Consider the following 21,235-nt stretch of genomic DNA (forward strand, 5'->3'; position numbering starts at 1 on the left):
TCTTCCCTGCTTCAGAGAAGAGTTGTGAACGAATGCATTAGAGACTATACAGAGCTTTGGCACTACAGGAATGGAGGCCTCCTAGACAGCTAGAACTTCTGTCCTAAAAGCAGAGTGGACTCTACAGAAACTCCCATGTACCCTAATAGCTTTTGTTTCTTTGTTCATTTGTTTTGGTTTCATTTATTTTTAGCCAAATGTTACAAATATAGCAGGAAAGTTGTTACATTTTAGCCTCATTAATTAAAACTAATAAACCCCAAGTACCTTATGTTTTTCTCAATCAGAATATTATCATCAGTTACACTACACTAACCCTTTTCCATCAAAGAGCAGCCCAGGACCCTCAAATGTAACTCCAGAGTGATCACCTTGGAGTTTCTCCATAAAGTAAAGCTTGCATAAATTTGCAGAACAGATGGCTGCACTGTGAGACAATCCATCAGATGGCTCTGAAGAGTTTAATACAATTAAGGATATGCAATCTGGAAATGCCCCGGGCTCAGACAATTTGTCCAATGATTACTATAAAGCTTTCAAAAACAAACCTGCATAAACTTGGTGATTTCTTGCCAACCGCAAGAGATTCAACCATGAAGGGAAACAAATCAAGCCCCTTAATTCCTTCATGGCATTGTGAGGTAATGGAGAGGTGGGAATAGTAAATATTAGTGAAATATAAACAATTATTATTCATAAATAGTTTGCCGTTACAGTACCTTTTATCTAAGAAACTCAAACATTAATTCTCACAGCACCCCAGAGAAGGCAGCAGTGACACCCGATTTGCAGATGGGGAAACTGAGGCATAGCATTTTGTTAACAGAAAACAGAACCCAGGAGTCTTGCCTTCCTCGCTCTTGTTCTAACCACACTCCTTTTCTCTCCCAACTACCATCAATCCGCATTCCCATTCTGTTGACTTGACAATTCTCGAGTGACTGGCAGCTTCCCAGACTAAAGAAGACAGCTTCCCTTTGACACCAGAAGAGATAGAAGGCTCTTTAGAAGAAGGCACAAAATTCTGGGCACACACACTTCTTATTTCTAAAGGACTATGAACTGAATCATGAAAATACTGTCTTAGAGCATTAACCAACTCCAGTTTCGGTAGCTTTTTAGTAGATGCCCAAAATGTACTTTGCAGTTCTGTTATGCCTAAGCATAGTTGGGGGTTGAAAGAGAAAGAGATGTAGGGGAGATGTAACGTAGGGGAGGTTTCTCTAATCTAAAATGCAGAAGGTGTTGAGTTCATGTTCTTTAATTATTAATATTAAATTTCTGTAAACTCGGCAATCTCTAAAGGGACAGTTGGAGGTACAAGTTGCAGATCTATAGTTAGGATGAGTTGAATTTTGCACTTAAAACGGGGATTCAACCTGTGTTACATTTCCAGACAAACCCTAAGTGAAGAGGGATTTGAGGCCAAGCTATTATATCAGTAACTGAGAGTAAATTACATTATCAGGATGTTGTATTATCCCAAAAACAAGCATTATGAACCCAGGAAATTCAGGGCTATGGTTTATCTTAAAAGAAATCTAAACATACTACAGTATGGAAGGCACAGTGAAGGCACCCATTCCCTGTAATGACACTATGCAATAACAATATGCATATCAGCAATGTATATTAGTGCTCAAAGACTCAGATTAAACTGATTTTAAAAACCACTTGATTTTTCCAATTGTTTCCCCTCTTAGGGTGTGTCTACACAGCAGGGCTTAGCTCAATTTCAAGTTACAGTGAACCCTCGTTTATCGCGGTAGATAGGTTCCAAACCCGACCGCGATAGCTGAAAATCCGCGAAGTAGGGACACCATATTTAATGGAATTAACGAAATATTTGGGGTCTTCATATATCGCGGCTATTTTCGAAATTTCCGGAAAATCCGCGATATATTTCTTTTATAATATATACATACGTAATGAAAAAAGTCCGCGAAGTCGTGAATCCGCGATGGTCGAACAGCGAAGTAGCGATGGCTCACTGTATTTCAAGTTATGCCAATTGTGTAGCTTATTTCGAAATAGCTTATTTTGAAATTGGGAGCATCTATATAACACTTTTTTTGAAATAGAGCACTCTTCCTCTGACTTCCCTTACTCCTTGTACAATAAGACTACGTCTACACTGGCCCCATAAAACGGAATAGTCATGCAAAGCAGGTAAGTCAGAATAGGGAAATCCACGGGGGATTTAAATATCCCCCGCGGATTTAAATAAACATGTCCGCCGCTTTTTTCCCGGCTTGGGGAAAAGCTGGAAAAAAGCGTCTAGACTGGCGCGATCCTCCGGAATAAAGCCCTTTTCCGGAGGATCTCTTATTCCTACTTGAATATGATTGATCTTATCATGATTGATAAGAATATCATGAGAGACCGTATCAAAACCTTACTAAAGTCTAGGTATACCACATCCACGGCTTCTCCCTTATCCACAAGACTCGTTATCCTATCAAAGAAAGCTATCAGTTTCGTTTGACATGATTTGTTCTTTACAAATCCATGCTGGCTGTTCCCTATAACCTTACTACCTACCAAGGGAATGTCTGTCACCAGAGCCATGTAGATTAGTTTACTAGACATACCTAAATGAAGCGGCGATTTAAATAATCGCCACTTCATTTAAATTAAAATGGCTGCCGCGCTGAACTGATCAGCTGTTTGTCGGCTCAGCGAACTAGTCTGGACGCTCCGCGGTCAACATCAAAGGTATTTGTCGACTGCCCCGTTATGCCTTGTGGGATGAGGTTTACCGGGGCGATTGACAAATACCTTTGATGTCAACCGCGGAGCATCCAGACTAGCACGCTGAGCCGTCAAACAGTTGATCGGCTCAGTGCAGCAGCCATTTTAATTTAAATGAAGTGGCGATTATTTAAATCGCCACTTCATTTGGGTATGTCTAGTAAACTAATTTACATGGCTCTAACAACAGAGCCATGTAGTCTAGACATACCTCAAGTGTTTGCAGATGATTTCCTTCTTCTACCCCCCAATCACATAGCTCAAGTGCAAGAGACATGTCTTGAGGCCAAGACTGCCCATTGTTGACTGCTGAAGATTCGCCTGGGGAAAAATAGTGTTTGATCATGTAATTTAGCTCCATATTCTATTTCATATCCAAAGGGGACTGAATGAAGGCTGCATAGCAGGGGTGGTCAAAAGGGTCTCCGTGGGCGAGATCCGACCCACCAAGCAGGTTGATGCCCTGCCATGACCCTGCCACCCCCGGGCCAATGAGGGCCTAGGGACGGGGGACTGAGCAAAGTCTCCTCTCCCACCGGGGTGCACAGTGCTTAGAATCCACAATCAGGGTTGATTCCAAGTGCCATGCACCCCTTGCAGGGCAGGGAGTGAGAGACTTTGCATACTCTCCTTGCCCCCAGGCCTATCAGGGCCTGAGAGCATAGGGAAGCATGTGAAACCTCTTCTGCCCCCTCCCCCCACTGAGCAACTGGTGGTTGACTCTAAGCTTGGTGCACCCTTGCAGGGCGGGAGCAGGGAGCCCTCCCACCCCTGCCCCAGGCCCCAACTGACCTGGGGGTGGGAGGAGTATGTGAAGTCTCCTCCTGCTGCCAGGGGCGCAGGTGCTTAGAGGGAACCACCAGCTGTTCACAACAGCTGGCGGTTCTCTCTGGGGCAGCATGCGCTCCTCCCACCGTCAGGCCAATCAAGGTCTGTGGGCAGGGAAGCACAGAAGTGTCCTGGTCCTGCCCCTTCCACCTGAGGCCTGGCCCCTTCCAGGGCATCTCGGGGCCACTTCAAAAATTTCTGAAGTCACCCCCCCAAATAAAGTTGCGCACTCCTGCTGTATGGATTACTTCAATTCTGCCATTAGCTAATGTTGGAGAGTTAGACTTTGCAACCTTTCTTCTTTTCTCTGTATTTTGTATGTAATATATAGAACACTCTCAAAATCACAGGAGAATTATAATTAAGTATATGATATATATTGCATTTGCAGCGTATTTCAAAGTGAATTGGACTTTAATAACTTTTCTCATCCCCCGCATCCCCTTCACCCTCAGGGGCTCGGCCGTCGCTAAGGGTCCCCTGACCAAGGCAGACCGCGCCATCAGGCAGCTGGTCTGGAAGTGGCTCTACCTCCCCCAAAGGGCCAGCTCGGACATCATCTACATCTCGCACAGGCAAGGGGGTGCCAATGTCCCACACATGGGAGACCTGTGCGATATCGCAACCGTGACCCACGCCTTCCGCCTCCTGACGTGCCCAGACCGCAAAGTGCGGACCATCGCGAACGCCACCCTGAAAGAGACCGTCGGCAAGCGCGCCGCCAGGGCCCCCGCTCCGCAGGACACCATAGCCTTCCTCAACGGTTCCCTTGAGAACGACCTAGGAAGGCAAGGGGGAGAAATGTCCTCCCTCTGGTCCCGCGCCGCCACCCGCCGCCTGGGGAAGAAGATCGGCTGCCACTGGACCTGGGCGGAGGAGCGAGAAGAGATGGGCATCCTGATCCCACGCATCAACTCCGACCAGAACACGGTCGTCATACCGCCCGCCCGGAAACTACTGGAGAGGGTCCTGAAGTCCACCCTCCGCTGCCTCTACGCTGAGAACCTGAAAAAGAAGCCAGACCAGGGCAAGGTTTTCGAGGTATCCAGCAAGTGGACCGCCAGCAACCACTTCCTTTCCGGGAGGAGCTTCACCCGCTTCATCGACTGGCGCTTCGTCCACAGGGCCCGCCTCAACTGCATCCCCCTCAACGAAGCCGCCCGCTTCGGCAACCGGGACAAGCGCTGCAGACGCTGCGGCTATGAGAACGAGACCCTGCCCCACGTCCTCTGCAGCTGCGAAACACACTCGGGGGCCTGGTTACTGCGCCACAACGCCATCCAGGACCGCGTCGTCAAGGCCCTGCCTCCGACCTTGGGCACCGTCATGGAGGACTCTGTCGTCCTGGGTACAAACAGCCTCCTCCGACCGGACATCGTCATCACCAACGAGGAGGTGAAAAAGATCATCATGGTGGACGTGTCCGTCCCCTTTGAGAACCAGTCGGCGGCGTTTCAGGCAGCCCGTCTCTGGAAGATCGTCAAATACACACCACTGGCGGACACCCTGAGGGGTTATTCGGTCGAGATCTACACCCTGCTTGTGGGGGCGCTGGGGTCGTGGGACCCCCAGAACGAGCTGGTGCTGGAAGCTTACGGCATCGGGAAGAAGTACACCGGCCTCATGAGACAGCTGATGGTCTCAGACACCTTCTGGTGGTCCCGTGATATCTACACAGAGCACGTCACGGGCCACCGCCAATATCAGGACACACAGAACAACTGAACCGCACGGGACATCGGGAGGGTTTTTTTGGGGGGGCCTCCAGTCCTCGTCCTTCCCCCCCCTCTTTTTCCCTCCCACGAGACTGAGCTCGTGGCCCACTCCCAGGTGCGGTCCACAACCGTGCCAGAGGACAGGGATGCGGAAGAAGAGGAGCCACGGGACCCGACTGACTCTGAGGACTTTGATACGGAGTCAGGACTTTATCCCATTGGACTTGAGACTTTGAAACCAGACCGCTCTAGGACTTTGATACCGAGTCAGGACTTTATCCCTTTGGACTTTGAGACTTTGAAACCGGACCTTGGTGCTTGGACTGTTTCAACGGGCCTCTGAACTATAACCCCGCTGGCCACAGCGGGACTAAATGGCTGCCCCTTACTACGGGGGTCGACAGGGGCCCCTCCAGGGGCAATTTACCCCCCCCCCCGAGGGCCCCTCGGCAGCCGTGGCAGCGAGCCCAGAGAGGACAAGGATGCGGCAGAAGAGGAAGCCGAGAGACAAGAAGGACTCAGTGTCACTTGACACCAGGGGAGGGTTTCTTTGGGGGGTGTTGGTTTTTCTACTGCTCCTCCTCTCTCCCCAAGGACTAAGTAAAAAAATCGCTCCCCATCGCTCCAGAGGACAAGTAAGCGGAAGAAGAGGACGCCGAGGGACAAACAAGGTTTAAGGACTCGGTGTCATTGGACACCAGGGGAGGGTTTTTTCTGGGGGGGTTTACCATGTTCCCCCTCCCGCCCCATCATCCTACAGAATTTACATATATTCTGTATTCTCCACGCAAGGGGCACGACTGGCATTCCGGATGATTGGGACACCCCACCAGTGGGTCTCACCCACGGGGTACGCCGGGTATCGCGGAACGGGCCAAGTAACCGGGCTCCCCCGTGCCGGGTACCCCCTCACCCTAACCCCAAAACCTGACCCCGGATGTACTCATTTGCTTGATAACTGCTAACTGTATACTTGCCGTTTGCTTGTCAAACATTTTCTCAATAAATGTCAATTTGTTTGCGTGTTGTATTTTCATTGTAGTCTAGTTAATGGAAACTGTCTTTTTAAGAAACCACTAGGCCACTTGATTGTAGAATGTGGTTGAAGAATCCAAAAGTTGTGCAAGAGAGATTGTTGTGTATACTGAGAGAGGAAAATCCCCACTTGTCTATACTCCATTAAGGTCAGAACTTGATCTACTTAAAGGTATCTTTCCAGACCTAATGCTTCCAACTCTCATGATTTTATCATGAGTCCTGTAATAGTCAAGAAGCTGCAGCTCCTGAAGACATGTGAGACCTTCATCTTTAATTTTGTAAAAAATAAATAAATAAAAAGGAAATGGTTAGGTCTCATGGTTGTTGCAGAGGAGAGCATGAAACATAAGTCAAGTGTACCCTGAAGACTCAAAAACCAGCAGACAAATGAAAAGGCTTCAAAGTATATTATTAATTTATAAATCTAATGATTTTTAAACCACTTGTGATTTTGGATGGAGTCAGGAGGAGGGTTTGACCGATGAGTTTTGAATGTTTGGTGCTGGCAATGCTGCAGAAACTAACCCACCTCCTTAAAGATGTAACAAGTAGCATTTACTGGGAGATCAGATGCCTCATGGCATTGCTGATAAACTCCAGAGCTCTTCACGTGTAGATTTATCAGTCTGAAACCCATTCAGCTCTGTACGGAGTAAAAATCTCCCTCCTTCCCCCACCACCATGGCTGTGTGGGATAAGTTTGGTGGATCTCAGCTACAACTACAACATCAAACTCACCACCACACTTTTGCCCTAATTGGCAGCCTCAACTTTAGGGATGTTAAATATCAGATAATTGAATAGTTGAGTAACCTCAAGAATTCTGATCAGTTAGTCGACTATTCTATAGTCCCTAGGGGAGGGGACAGCAGCCAGTGCGCTCTGTATCAGAGGCAGCGGCGCAGGGTGCCAGGCAGGAGCTGGTCTGCAAGGGGAGCCAATTAAAAAAACAGCTTCCCTCATGCACCGCCTGCCTGTTGCCCTGCGCTGTTGCTTCTGATAAAGAGACAGCAGCACAGAGTGGCAGTAGCCCCTGTCTATGGAGGGGTCTGATCTCCCAGACCCAGCATGAACCAGAACTGAGCCAGACTGCCTACCTGCCCAGCTCCTAATACACTTTAAATCCAGAGCCACAGCAGGGGTAGCCTGCTAAACAATTTAGTGGCAATGGGAGGGAGGAGGGAAATGCGTGTAGTTTATAGCAGTGTTTCTCAACCTTTTTTTTTTTATAAAGTACCCCCTTTAAAAAAATTTTTTAAAAAAGTACTCCCAGTACCTACAGTTTTCAGACACACAAATTTTTTTCTACCATTGCATCACATTTGTTTAAACAACTTAATCGTAGCTGGATGGGCAAAATTTTGGGGTGTAAAAAGTACAAAAATAATAAAGCGCTGCAAAACTTAAAACAAATTCAGTTTTTTCCAAATTTCAATTGTGTTGACATACCCCCCAGATTTCTCTCAAGTACCCCTGAGGGTACTTGTACCACTAGCTGAGAAACATTGGTCTATAGCATTAACCTATAAGCTTTTGCTTATCGGTTAATCAGCTACACCAGCATTTTCCAAACTATGGGCCAAGGGCCTCAGTGTGGCTGCCAGGAGGGGAGCGGGGCAGGCTGGGAGGAGGTGTGTGTGGGGAGGAACTAGCCTCCAGGACGCAGGGTTGGGGGCAGCGGGGCTGTCTGGCGAAAATCAGGGAGGAGGAGGGACAGCGGCCAGCGGAAGCAGGGCTGGATGGGGGAGGCGGGGTGGGGGGGACAGGGAGCTGGACAGGGGAGATCAGAAGGAGGAGGATGGGAGAACCAGCCGCCGGAAGCGGGGCTGGACGGGAGCAGCGGGCTGGCCAGGGGAGATTGGGAGGAGAAGCATAGGAGAATCAGCTGGGAAGTTGGGGGGGGGCACAGGGCTGGTTGGGGGAGATCAAGAGAAGCAGGGCGGGGGGGGGGGGGAGAAGCAGGGCTGGCCAGGGGAGATTGGGAGGAGAAGCGGGGGAGAACCGGCCTCTCTCAACTTGATACATGCAACCTCCCATGGAAAACACCTATCTGAAGCAGCTGACTCAAAAAAACTCCTGTCTATATATGCTGTGAGCAACAGTCTAAAGTCACAGAAAAAAAGATGTATCTATTAGGCAGCATAACTGGTCCATTCTTAGTCAGTGTCCCCTGGTACACTTCCATAACATTTTCTTACTGGTATTCAGCAGAGTTACTGATAAAAGTCAGTGGGTGATGAAGATAAATAGTAAAAAGCAAACAGAATGTATTCATGCATTCTTCCACAGACTTACTTCCTAAGATGTACTGCATCCTGCCAAATGCTGAACTTCAGATTGCTTGGGTCCCAGAGGATTAGTGGCATCATATATTAGTAGCTACCTTGCCCTGGCTGGAATGTCAAAGAAAGACTGGAGGAATTATACAAGGAGAAGACATATATGCCCCCACTGAATAGTATGGAGGTCAACAAATCACTACATCCTCTAAATCTCTGAGGTGTGACATTTTGGCTGACAGAGATATCGCCCTTATTTTCCTTTTGATAGCAACTTTGGACGAATTACAGTATGTGCAGTTTTATGTATTCGGATTCTGACAGCTTTGGATGATGCCTTTCCCTGCACAACAGTGACATTTTCAACTTTAGTACATTATTCAAATCTTGTCATTTCATTGAACAATTTCAAATCACAACTCTGAAAAGGTCTCTCTTCTCTGTTTTTTTAAACCCGCCCTTGAGGCAAGAATGAAAACATGGGGAAGTATTTGATGGAGATTTTACTGGTGTGATCACTTACACCTCTCCCTGTTTTGTTCACATCGCTTAAATGGAGACTTAAAAGAATTATTTTTAGTAGATGGCATCCCACAAGTTAAATGATTTTTTTTTCTTTTGGTCTGCAACAATCTGGAAAGGATATCAGACCTAGACAGCCAAGTTCCTAAATATGGGCAGGAGAGATGGTAGCCTCCATGGGCCCATGAGCAAAACAGGAGGAGGCCAGCTCCATGCTTCTGGAAGGGGTGGGGCCAAGAGTGGAAGAGGCGGGGCTGAGAACATCTAGGCTTCAGTGCTGCCCAGAGTGCAGCACGCCCCACCCCTAAACCCTCAGTGATGTTCTGAGCACACAGTGCTCCAGCCCGGTGCTCTGGCAGCGATTTAAAGGGCCAGGATTCCAGCCACTGCTGCTGACGGTGGCCAAAGACCCAAACCCCTTTAAATCACTGGGCCCTGGGCAATTGCCCCCTTTGCTCAATCCCTGCCCCTGTCAACATGAGCACCTTAACAGGATTCCCAAATCCTGAATTACATAGCTAAAATTGTCACTCACTCAGAAATGCAGTCCAGATCCTTCACTGTTGTAAATCAGAGTAGCTAAGATGAAGTCAGGATCTGGCCCGCAAGGAGCAAATATTGTCTGGCAACTAGATCTAGGGCTTGGTAGTAAGAAATTCTAGAACCTCTCCCTACTTTACCACTAACTTGCTGTGACTCCTTGGAGAAGTCAGTCTCTCTGCAGCAATCCTCCCATTTGTAAAAGAAGGGTAGTAATTACTGTATAGTGTTTAATACACAGGCTGGTTCCAAAATTTAATTTATTATATTTGTAAAGAGTTTTGAGATTCTATTTTCTTTATTAAAATTGATATACTGTACCCTTTCATCCAAGAGCTAGATAAATTCATGGAGGATGGGGCCATCAGATAGCTATTAGCCAAGATGGCAGGGGATGGATCATGGGTGGCAGGGGATGGATCATGATTGCCTGTTCTGTTCACTCCCTCTGAGGCACCTGCCATTGGCTGCTGTCAGAAGACAGGGTACTGGACTAAACAGACCTTTGGTCTGACCCAGTATAGCCATTCTTATGTTCTAGTTTTACATGCCTATTTACTATTTTGAGTGTCCATCTTTAGGGTTTGCATGTCCAGAATTGGGATTTGTATATCTATTAAAGCTTCTAGGGAAAGGAAATCCTTCCTTCTGAATGGATTTATTTGTCTTAGCATCACCGAAAGCATAACTTACACCAGATGTGCATCTGACACTCCTTGTTTGAAAATTTGGCCCACATTATCTCAGGAAGAGGATTTTTTTCCCAGCTTCCAAAGTGATATAGATTCCTTGGCTCTCTCACTTTCCCCCTCCCCAAGGAGAAGAGGGACAAAGGTTTAGGGACCTGGCAGATGGGACTTATAGGTGGATGAGAACATGAGGAGCCATACTACAGTGCAGAGGCCCCTAGATTGCCTTAATCTGGCCCTGAAAATCACAGCTGCTCTAAGGTTGCTGTCCCTCTAGGACTGGACTGGAGTCTCCTAGATTCAGCAACCAATCTCCCAGGGATTACTGAAAGCAATCCTGGAGATTTTAATAAGATACTTTGAGAAAGTGACATTATGTCATGGGAAAAAAATCCTCCTGGAATAGCGTCAGTCACAGTTGGCAACCCTATGTACAGCCTCAAACTTAATGGAACACATTCTAGTAGAGGGCTTCAAAGCAGTAGCAATAAGAGCAAAGAGATCTACTGTAGTTCGTTTTTTTACATTGACAAGCATATCAACGGACATAGTCTGGGTCACTTTCACAAGTATCCGTAGTAAGGACATAATTTAGTAACCTGTACTTGTGTCAGTGAACACTTCCATGAGGAATCCTTTGAAGTTGCTAGAAAGGCACATGAATAAAGCTTGTACATACGCAGCTAAAGAGGTTTATGGTGACCCGTGTGATGTTTTGACTTAGAGTCTCCATGGAGGATACGCATCAGAGAAGTTCTCCAGCAAGACAACAGTATAGCAGTTCCATAAATCAATCCTGTATGAATAAAATCAAGGCCACAAGGTGTGAAGATTGATAGACCTAACTCTACAGGAAGAATTCTATTATTTTCCCAAAAAGCATTTAACTAGAACAAGAGTTTAAAGTCTCCTTTTATTGCTGTGCAAGAGACAAATGTTAAAAAGGGAATCAGGAGAATGAGAATGGAAAAGGATTTTAAAGAAATTACTCAAACATTGGAGGAAAGGAATAAAGGTTTTGGTGTGTGTGTGTGTGGGGGGGGGGTTATTCTGCCAATTCATTTAAATAACACTGTGACCAAGGCCCAGGCCACTGGAATTTTCATCTACATAATCTTTGCATTTATTGGATTGGCAAGTATTGAGGTATTTCACATGGCAAAGACACATTTTTACAAGGAAGAATATCTTGGCAATAAAGGAAAAAATAATCTTTCTCCCCGCCCCTCAAGCCCATAAACATGCAGAGAACTCCATCCATTTGAGCAGCCAATAACTGATGTTAGTTTATTGAACCCGAAAGAAAACATCAAGTAGAGTGAGTTTCTCTGGGGTTTCTTTAAGTGAAACTTCATTGATCAACACTTGCAGAAATGCTCTGAGTTTTCTTAAGAGCTGTTGTAAGCCAGCTAATTAACACATTTTAATAGATTTGATTTAATTTATGTATTTTAGTTGTGGCAGCTGTACTAGCTAAATCAGACTGAAGCAAACACTCTTGTCTCTGGTACACTATTCAACAAAGGGTGGATAATTAACTATCGTATATTCTGTGTAGCTTACAATTTTTTTTCCTCTCCTTCCATCTTAATGACTCTGTATCACAGGGATTTATACAACCAACATTAATAGCAAATGTGCATAAATCAGTAGTACAGAAAGGAAAGCACTTCACAGTGTTGAGTTCTGCTTTTAAGAACAAGCATGCATTAAGACAAGGATGGGAGAAAAACCAGGGGGCTCTCTTATAACCCCATAAAGGCTTGTGTCATACAAGCACTGTAAATTAAGGGATTTAGAGGAGACTACAATCTGCTTGTTCTTCTCACAAAGCCCCCATGTGACATCATCAATCCAGTAAAAAACCAAAATCATGTTTAAATTAACATTTGTCACTGTTCACTTGTTTTTAATGTGTTTTTTAAGCTAAAATGAATCACCTTCCAGGGTCCACACTAGAAAGTCTGATGAAGAAAGCAGAGATCTGCAACTTTTAGAAGACATTAATATAACCTTTTCCTAGTACTATATGGTTTCATCATTGCAGAAGAAAGAAAAGATCACAAAAGAATTTAAAGTCTGTAATGGATTGATTTATATTCCTATTAATATTGTTATGCATTGAATTACTTTCCTTCTATATTCAATATAATTCCTATATACTGCCAAAATTTAAATTTAAAAGCCTATTATTTTCTGTTTCCAAGAGTGCCCACGATGTGCTAGACCTTACACAAATATAAAAGAAAGAAGCAATGCTACACAAAGAGCTTACAATCCAATGCCCCAAATCTGCAAACACTGACACCAGTAACTTTATGCATGAGAGTAGCTAAAGATGACTCATGCATATTAACTCATGAGCTGGGGCTCATTTTGGTGTTTCTGTAGTACTCTTTCTATCCTGTAAACTAAAGATTTTTTAAAGACTTTATTTGTGGCAGAATCCAAGAAAGTCTAAGTCATGTGTCCTACAAAAGACAATTGTTTGTTGATTTAAAAGCATATGGAGTACCTTAAAATTATTTGTTTGATCAGATACATATATATTTAGTATATGTACAAAAATTAATTAATTTTAGTTTACCTAACGGTGTTACAGCTATTTTGCTTAACTGCCTGGAAGAGAAGCCTCTGATCTGTGCATTTTGGTAATCTCACATTATGGATAGGTAATATTGACTTCCATCTCCAATGTTGCTCTAGAAGTAAAACTACTTGAAAAACTCATTAACCTTGTTTACGTAAAAACCAGTCCACCACTAGAAGCAACACAACCTGACTCCCATCATCATCTAAAGAAGCAGACAGTTCAGATAATATAGATAATCTTCTGTGTAAAATGGATTCACGGGGGTTGCATCGGTGTAAATGGGAGCAAAGTTTGGCCTTTTACATATTAAACATACGCTTCTCACGCCACATCCCTGAAACATCAGTAATATAGAATTGTCTGAGTGGGGCAGTGAGGTTTTATTAGGAAGGGGAGGGAGGAAGAGTGCCCTAAATACATACCCGGCATCAAATATATCTGGATTGGTCAGAGTAATTTAAATGCCTATAGAAGTAAGATGTGAGAGGTATAATAAATATACCACTGTTTTAATCACTCTTTGCAAATACATTTAAGATGTGTTCCCTGTCCCAAAAAGCTTACTATCTAAGTAAGACAAAACACACATAAGATATAGGATAACATATGGAATAAAATTCTATGCAACTTATATTTTAATTTATTTTGGGTCTGTACATCCTAAACTCAAAACTCCAGTCATCTGAAGAAGTGAGCTGATTTGTTAGTCTATAAAGTGCTACCAGACCATTTGTTGTTTTTTAAGTTTGTCATTAAGTAGTGTGTGTCCTACATATTGGATTTATATGAGCTAGTGTATGATCTCACATGAACTAATATGAATGGTCCAGAACATGTATTACTATCATGTATTACTTACATGGAATATGTGTGAGATCTACAGAATGTAAGTTACACACCCTTACCGCATGGGGACACTGTTCAGGAGAAGGAGAGAGGGTATGAGGATTACTAATGATGAGAAAAAGAAGGGATAACTTGAAGAGGCAGGTCTGGAAAGATGAAAGAAATGAAATCTGTCTGAGTTCAGAAAGAGCATTCCAGCCATACTGGCAGCATAAGAAATCTGAAGATTAATGTGGAGAAAGGCATCAAGGACCTGATTCAGCAAAGCACTTAAGTACATGCTTGATCCCCACTGAACTCATATCTGCTTATGTGCTCTGCTGAACTGAGGCCTAAAAGCTCAGGCCATTCCATTCTAGAAAACTGGGCTCCCCTATAAAATGTGACTTGTATATTTATTCAAATAGCACATTTATTTGGCTGGTGTTTTGGAGTATTCTGACCCTGATCCAACTCCCACTGAAATTTATGGAAGCCTTCCCATTGACTCCTGTGGGAATCAGATCAGGCCTAGGGTTGCTAGATACTTTCACACAAAAATCCCGAACAGGGAGGGAAAAAAAAATTGGTTGAAGAAAAAAAAAAGGGGAGGGTGGCGACCTTAAATTCCCACACTCCCCACACCTTCATCCCCGCCACAAGCTGCAGGAGGAAAATACCCGAGAAAACATGTTTACATGTCGGGTATTTTCTGGGATTTTTTACCAGACAGAAGACGCAATTACCAGACTGTCTGGGCGAAAACCAGACACATGGCAACCCTAATCAGGCCTACTTCATATTGTGGAACACATGATTTTATATACTCATTGCGCTGACGCAATCCTGAGTGAAGATCCTGAGTCACTACTAAATGTCCTTATATAATTTACATTGTAATTAGTATTTAATATTTATCAGTACAGTAAGTGGAGTGTTAATTCCTCAGTTATTCAACTGTATTAAGATGTTCTTGTATTTATTCATAAGACATCTTTCTGACATGTCCTATGGCAGGTCAAGGCTACCTTTAAGTAGATTTCTTTTCATTTTAGGAGGGGAATTTATATCCATGTATAGATTTTTTTTTAAGATCTGTCATATAGGAAGAGCAGCTGCTAATATTTATGCCCTGCAGAGACTCCTGTGGAGTCTAATTACAATAGTTTAATGCTTTGATTTATGGATTAGATTCAGGAACAATTTATCCCCACATGCAAATGTGAGGCAGCCTCATCACTCTCTTTTGACATTCTCCATGGTGCTTTTAAAGCTTTTGGCACATTTGATCCCAGCATTAGCTCTACAATTCTGCTTTAGGGGATTTGTTAAAGCTATCAAAGTGAAGACTTGAAACTAGTGTTTGAACTATGATATCACCTGTCTGATCTCCACACCTTAATTATCCATCTGAGACCAAGATAATATTATATCTTCACTAGCAAAGGGTGAGCCAATTTGATTGAAATAAGCACCAACCTGAAACTTTCCACAAAATGTAATCCAAATCTTCCCTGAAATTCAAAAAGATTTGGCTAGCTCTTCTCATTATTTTTTTAGTTCTGTATGATTGGTTCCATTTGGGACTGCCTGAAAAAGTAGAAAGTATTATGAACAGGCCTATTCTCAGAGTATTTTCAGCCCAACCAGAAGTAGGAGGAATTGCACACTAGACCTGGGCCCACGTTTGGATATAGATCCAACCTTCCTCAAAAAGTGGGATGTTCAGATGTGTGGTTTTGGTTTAGATTTGTATAGACAAAGCGCCAGATTTTCAAAGCAGCTCAGCATCCAAGTGTTTTGAAAATCTATTCATAGGTGTCTCAACAGAATCATGTGATTGCTGAACATTTTTTAAATGGGAGCTGACTTCTTTTGAAAATCTGTTCTTTCCCCTCATCTGCCATCTCCACCAAAATATGTGGGGTGGAGCACTTGAAAAACTGACCCTAATCTACATTTGGAAATCAATAGGGCTCTAAACATCTCCAAAGCTCACAGAATTTTTAAGCTTGTTTGTTTGTTTGTTCATTCTGCCAGTTGTTAACCTAAAGCTCAGATCAGAATCTCAATTTCCCTTGATTCAGAGGAGTTCATATCTAAAGCTCTGATTCTGACCCAGCTCTCCTGGAAACCAGAGCTGTAGGAAGGAAACTTAACAGATGTACACTATCCTAACTGGAAGGTCCCAGAAGCAACTTATATAGCCTGCATTGCTCCTATATAGTCTTTTCTGCTTCTGTTTGCCTGGTTAAACATATAAGTAAATATTATTCTTTCAGTTACAAAGTGGATGTAGCACATTTGCTATATTGGCAGCTCCCAGCATGCTCCACAGACAGAGTATTGAACAGATGCAAAGGCCGATAAAATGAAAGTCCCAACTGAGAGACTTATCATGAGAGTTGAGGACTAGACTGTGATTTAAGAAACACCAAACCCCATGTATTTAAACAGAGAACTAGGGGAGAGCTCCTTTCTCAGCGGTCCCACAGGACAGAGAGAAAAGCCAGCCTTTGCTTCCAAGTAATCACCCAGCCGGGAGGAAGGAGAGTCAGCAAGCCTTGGTGTCTGGAGCAGATGGGACAATTCCATTCTCCAGAAGAGGACTATCTTCCAGACTCGCTCAGTACTGCCAACCTTTAGCCTTCAGAAGTCATTTTAAGTAGTTTATTTCTGCCTTTTTGAGCTTTCTGGGTCCACTTGCCCCACACTTCCCCATTTACCTCTGCAACCATGAGGGCTATTTGCTTACTTTTTAAAAAGATGAACTGTGACCTGGGGCAGGAGACTGGGGTGCAGGGTCTGGGAGGGGTTATGGGTACAGGATTCTGGCCTGGGCAAGAAGGGGTTCAGGATCTGGGAGGGAGTTGGGGCATAGGAGGGGGTGGGGTGCCAGAGGCAGGCTCTGGCAGAGAGGCACTTAGCTATGCAGCTCCCAGCCAGCAGCACTCTCAGGCAGGCTTCTCTGCCTGCCAGCAGCTCTGGCTGTTCCATGTGGCTCTCTGCACTGCAGGGGGAGGCTTCATGCACTACCCCGTCCCCCTCAAAATCTCTCAACTCCTATTGTCAAGTCTGGAGGCACCTCAGTTTGCAAACTCCCTCTGAAGTCAATGGGAGGGTTGCCTGAGAAAAATGAGTAGAAAGTGTGTAAGTACCTCACAATTTGGCCGAATGAGAATATAAACCCTCATGCCCAGCATAGAAGTCAGAACAAAAGCCACAACTTCAGTAGGTCTGGAGGGCACCCGGCACCCTGCATGCCAGCCTTCTGGGCTGGAGCCAAACCCTACGGAAGCTAATGGAAACAGTTCCACTGACTGATGGGCTTTGAGTAGAGTTCTGTGATTGTACAGGATAAAAGTACCCCATTAACCCTCACTCAACCTTAAGAATTACCGTAAATTAGCGTATATAACCCGCACTCGTTTATAACCCGCACCCAGGCATAACCTGCGGTTTTTCCTAAATGTGTAAAAAAACTTTAAGATAATCCGCGCACGTGTATAGCCCATGGGTTATATATGTTACTTTTAGGTACCTGATAATTGCTGGCCGGCCTGCAGAAGGGGAGCCACACTCATGCCCACGCAAGTAAAAATAAACTTGTATACCCCGCGGACATGTATACCCCGCGGGGGGGTTGCTGGGTTTGTAAAACTTTGTATAACCTGCAGGTTATATGCGCTAAAACACGGTAATAAGTGAAATTCACTGACATTTTGGTTGTGAATTATTAGGTTATTACAGAGTTTTAGGGGGTGGGATTTTTAATTTGTAGTAAAAAAATACTAGAGCCTTTGAACAATAAACCAATGAGATGAGGAAAAGATAGCTGTGGTGTAAAGTCCTTTCACATACAGGCTGCCAAGAAAAAGCAAGTGGGCCTGTTTTGCTGGTTTGTATTTATGCTGAGCTCATCCTGGGTGCACAATGATGTGTACATGCAGAGGACAAACTAGATGAGACACGACAATCTGATATGAGGCATGCCACGTTTGTAAAAGGAGGTGTCTCTGCTATTTATTTCAGATTCCTACCATCCAAGGCAGGTAAGTGGATTTGTGTGACCAAGGGATAATATTACAAAACAACCAAATTTGACAAGTAACAGTATAATTAGTCTTGCGAAGAAGTTTGGAAATCTGGGCACTTTTAACATGCAATAGGTATTTCAGGGATAGTTTAAAGTCTAGTTACTTGAAAAGGTATTTCAGTGGTTTACTTCTCAAGCTAGCATTTGAATTCAGAGCAATGTAGCAAGATCATATGGAATGTGAATTCTAAGAGCCAGACTTGGATGTTAGTTAATCTGGTGTAAATCCAGAGTAAACTCCAAATTAAATCACAAGTTTTGCTCTCAGACTGGAGAAGGACATTTGGAGAAACCAGTAGTTAATCTGGATGAGTTAACATGTTTAAACAAGGGATGTAAGAATGTAGCCATGTAATGGGTAACCAATAAGTATGATGAGCTTATCTGTGAACCAAACTACTACACCGCTGTATACAGCTCCCAGTTTGACTCCCAGGGAGCAGCCTGATGCACTGTGCTGCTGCCTCTGTATTAGAGGCAGTTAATCAATTACTTGAACCAGGAAGTGAGCACCAGGACGCATTAGTTCAAACCAGACAAAGGGTACCCCTTTGTCCACAACAAAGGCAAAATTATGTTTGACCTTATATTAGTTAACGCATTTTCTAGCTCTGTGCTTTGTCTGAAGATTTGTTCCCCAAATCTTGCCCTCTCCTGGGACTCTCTCCAAGAAGAGGAAGCAGACTCAGGAGGCAGCACATAGAAAAGAGTAATACCCACCAACTTACAGTTTCATACTTCTCTAAATAGCAAAACAAAACTTTCTTTATATTTCTTTATCTTGCAACAGATCCCCTTATTAAAGGTTTTCATTAACTTACCTCTGCATGAAAAATGACACTATGAATATATTACATGTGTATTGTATTGACAGAGTTACATAAGGGAGTTTTGAACTGGGCTTGTCTCTAGCCAGATGACATTAATCCCACACTTATCAGTACAGGTTAAACCTCTCTAGTCCAGCACTCTTGGGACTTGATTGGCTCTGAACCAGAGAATTTTCCAGACCATGGGAGGTCAAAATTGTCTAGCAGCATTACCAACGGTCCCACTGCTTACTGGGCTGCTAACGGACATTTAGGGGTAAATTGGAGCTAAATAACAGGACAGAACACTCAGAGCTAGAACTGATGGCTGCAAATAAAACTTTATGGAACTGTGGGAAACTTGGCCACGTCCACAAAAAGGGAATATCTGGATAACTAAACTCAATTTGGATGATGGATGTTTCTGGACCAGAGTTCTGAGCACGAGAGGTCCAACCTGTATTATCTCACTGAACATCTGAAAAGAAATAATGCTAAAGAAAGCACTGAGGAGGTTTAGCAGTGCATAAAACAGGTTTCATCCTCCAGAAAGTCACCACAAATTTTATAAAGTATATTTAGAGTTTGGAATTTTCTTGTTTGGTTAATAGATTTTAAAAACTAAATCATTATACAGGTTGGATCTCCCTGGTACAGCACCCTCAGGACCAGATTAGGGTTTTTGCCAGACCAGGAGAGGTCATATCTGGCCCTCCTGCTACCAGCCTCCCCCAGCCTTGGACCAGCAACTGGCCTCCCAGCAGGCTCCAATTTCTACCACCAATTCCTTTGCTCTGCCTGCCCACTCTCCCTTCCCAATGAAGCCAGGCAGCCCAGCTCCAGCCCAAATCCCACCCCACTGGGCTCCCACCCCTCCAGGCCCTGCCAGGCAGCCCAGTTGGGCACGCCAGGCTCCCAGTCCTATTGGACAGCCCTGCTGCCGCACACTGGGCTCCCAGTCCTGCTGGGCAGCCCTGCTGCCATGCACCAGACCACAGCCCTGCCGGGCAGCCGTTAGCCTACCTGCAGCGATTCCAGCTGCCAGCCTTCCACTGTTTACAGAGGTTCAACCTGTACTGATTTTTTAAAATGTGTGAAATTCATGCTAATGCTTCCAGCCCTTCCCACTTCTTTAATACAGTATTTAGGTTCCACCTAGTGGCTTCTAGTAACATCTACATCACACTGAGGGTTAGATATTTAGTCATGTAAATCCATATTAAAGGTCAACTGTATGCATAGATGTTAGGGGCAACTCAGCCTGACTCTGTTAGCACCCATGCAGATTAGCATGTGCATTGGTCTGAAAATACGACAAACAACTGTCTAGTGACTAATAGATAATTGGGATTTTTATGCATACAATTTAGACAGGCTATAACTAAGTTTTTTAACTCCCAAAAAGCATATGTGATGTATCTTGGTGACTATGGCATTACACATAATGTAGATACTAGGGGCTCATCTGTGAGGAAACATTTTACTAGTTTAACTGATATAGTCCCTCTCTGGGCCTACATTTATGATATAAGAGTGGCTTTTTGCTACTTACCATAGCCCTTTTCTTCAAGCAACACAGCTAAACTGTTCCTTTATTTAATAAAGCCTTTTTTTTTTGTCCTGTGACTGTAAGGGATATTAACTGGCCACTTCACCTTGAATGGTCCCTTAGAATACGTGCTAACTGGTTATGCTAAAGAAACCCTGCCATTTTGTATTTAGCTGTAACACTGATTACCTTCCCCAGACCTAAAGAAGAGCTCCGGGCAGCTCAAAAGCTTGACCCAAGAGATCCAGTAAGAGATATTACTTCACCCACTCTGTCTCTCTAATATCCTGGGACCGACACTGCTACAACACCACTACGAACTCGGGGTAACCCTTTCTTCAATATTGCTTTGTGCTGTATTTCTATTTCCAGTCTTATTTCTGTCTGGATGGTGCTGTCTCACAGCAATGGTCACTGAGTTTGTGTTTGGTGGACTTGATTCTTTCAGTCAGCTCATATGCTGCAAATAATGTATTAGCACACCTTTTTACCTACATCAGCTGCCGAAAAATCCTGAACAGGTGTGTTTTGTTGGTTATATTGTCTGGTGTGTACTATATACCAAATCTGATGATCATGTGTTTTGATTACATAATCAGACTAGGCTGAGCCTGATATAAACATAATGAGCGTAAAGTAAATATTTACACTTGTGCATTTACCTTAAACTACTTCATTGTTTTATCTTCAGTGCAATTTCACTTGTATTTCTTCTATAACATGGCTAGTCCATTACTTGTTACAAATGACAAATTTTCTCCTAAATACTAAAACTATATAAAAGCATGTGATACTATTTTTTTCCCCTTCTTTATGTGGTGATTACATCCCCCATTCAATTAAGGGCTGAGTAAGGACAACACAGGTACTATAATTAAGATACAAATTGGATCAATATTAATTTAAAATAAATATGAGTTAATAAGTTTGTGTGGGTTCTTAGGTCCAAACTAAGCTTAAGTAATGTACATCTGCAGTGCAAAGACCAAAAATGGAAATGT

General features: G+C 43.8%; 1 long non-coding RNA gene across 1 annotated transcript in view; it reads right to left on the bottom strand.

The window, feature by feature from the left end:
- Positions 1 to 19,756, bottom strand: part of LOC112544557 (uncharacterized) — a 119,458-nt gene extending 99,702 nt beyond the window's left edge. The window contains exon 1 of the long non-coding RNA XR_012902379.2: positions 19,709 to 19,756. This is a non-coding gene — a long non-coding RNA (uncharacterized LOC112544557). The remainder of the gene's footprint in view (positions 1 to 19,708) is intronic.
- Positions 19,757 to 21,235: the final 1,479 nt, after the last annotated feature.

Source organism: Pelodiscus sinensis, chromosome 3 (genome assembly GCF_052426305.1).
Source record: "Pelodiscus sinensis isolate ZL-2025 chromosome 3, ASM5242630v1, whole genome shotgun sequence".
Taxonomy (NCBI): domain Eukaryota; kingdom Metazoa; phylum Chordata; order Testudines; family Trionychidae; genus Pelodiscus; species Pelodiscus sinensis.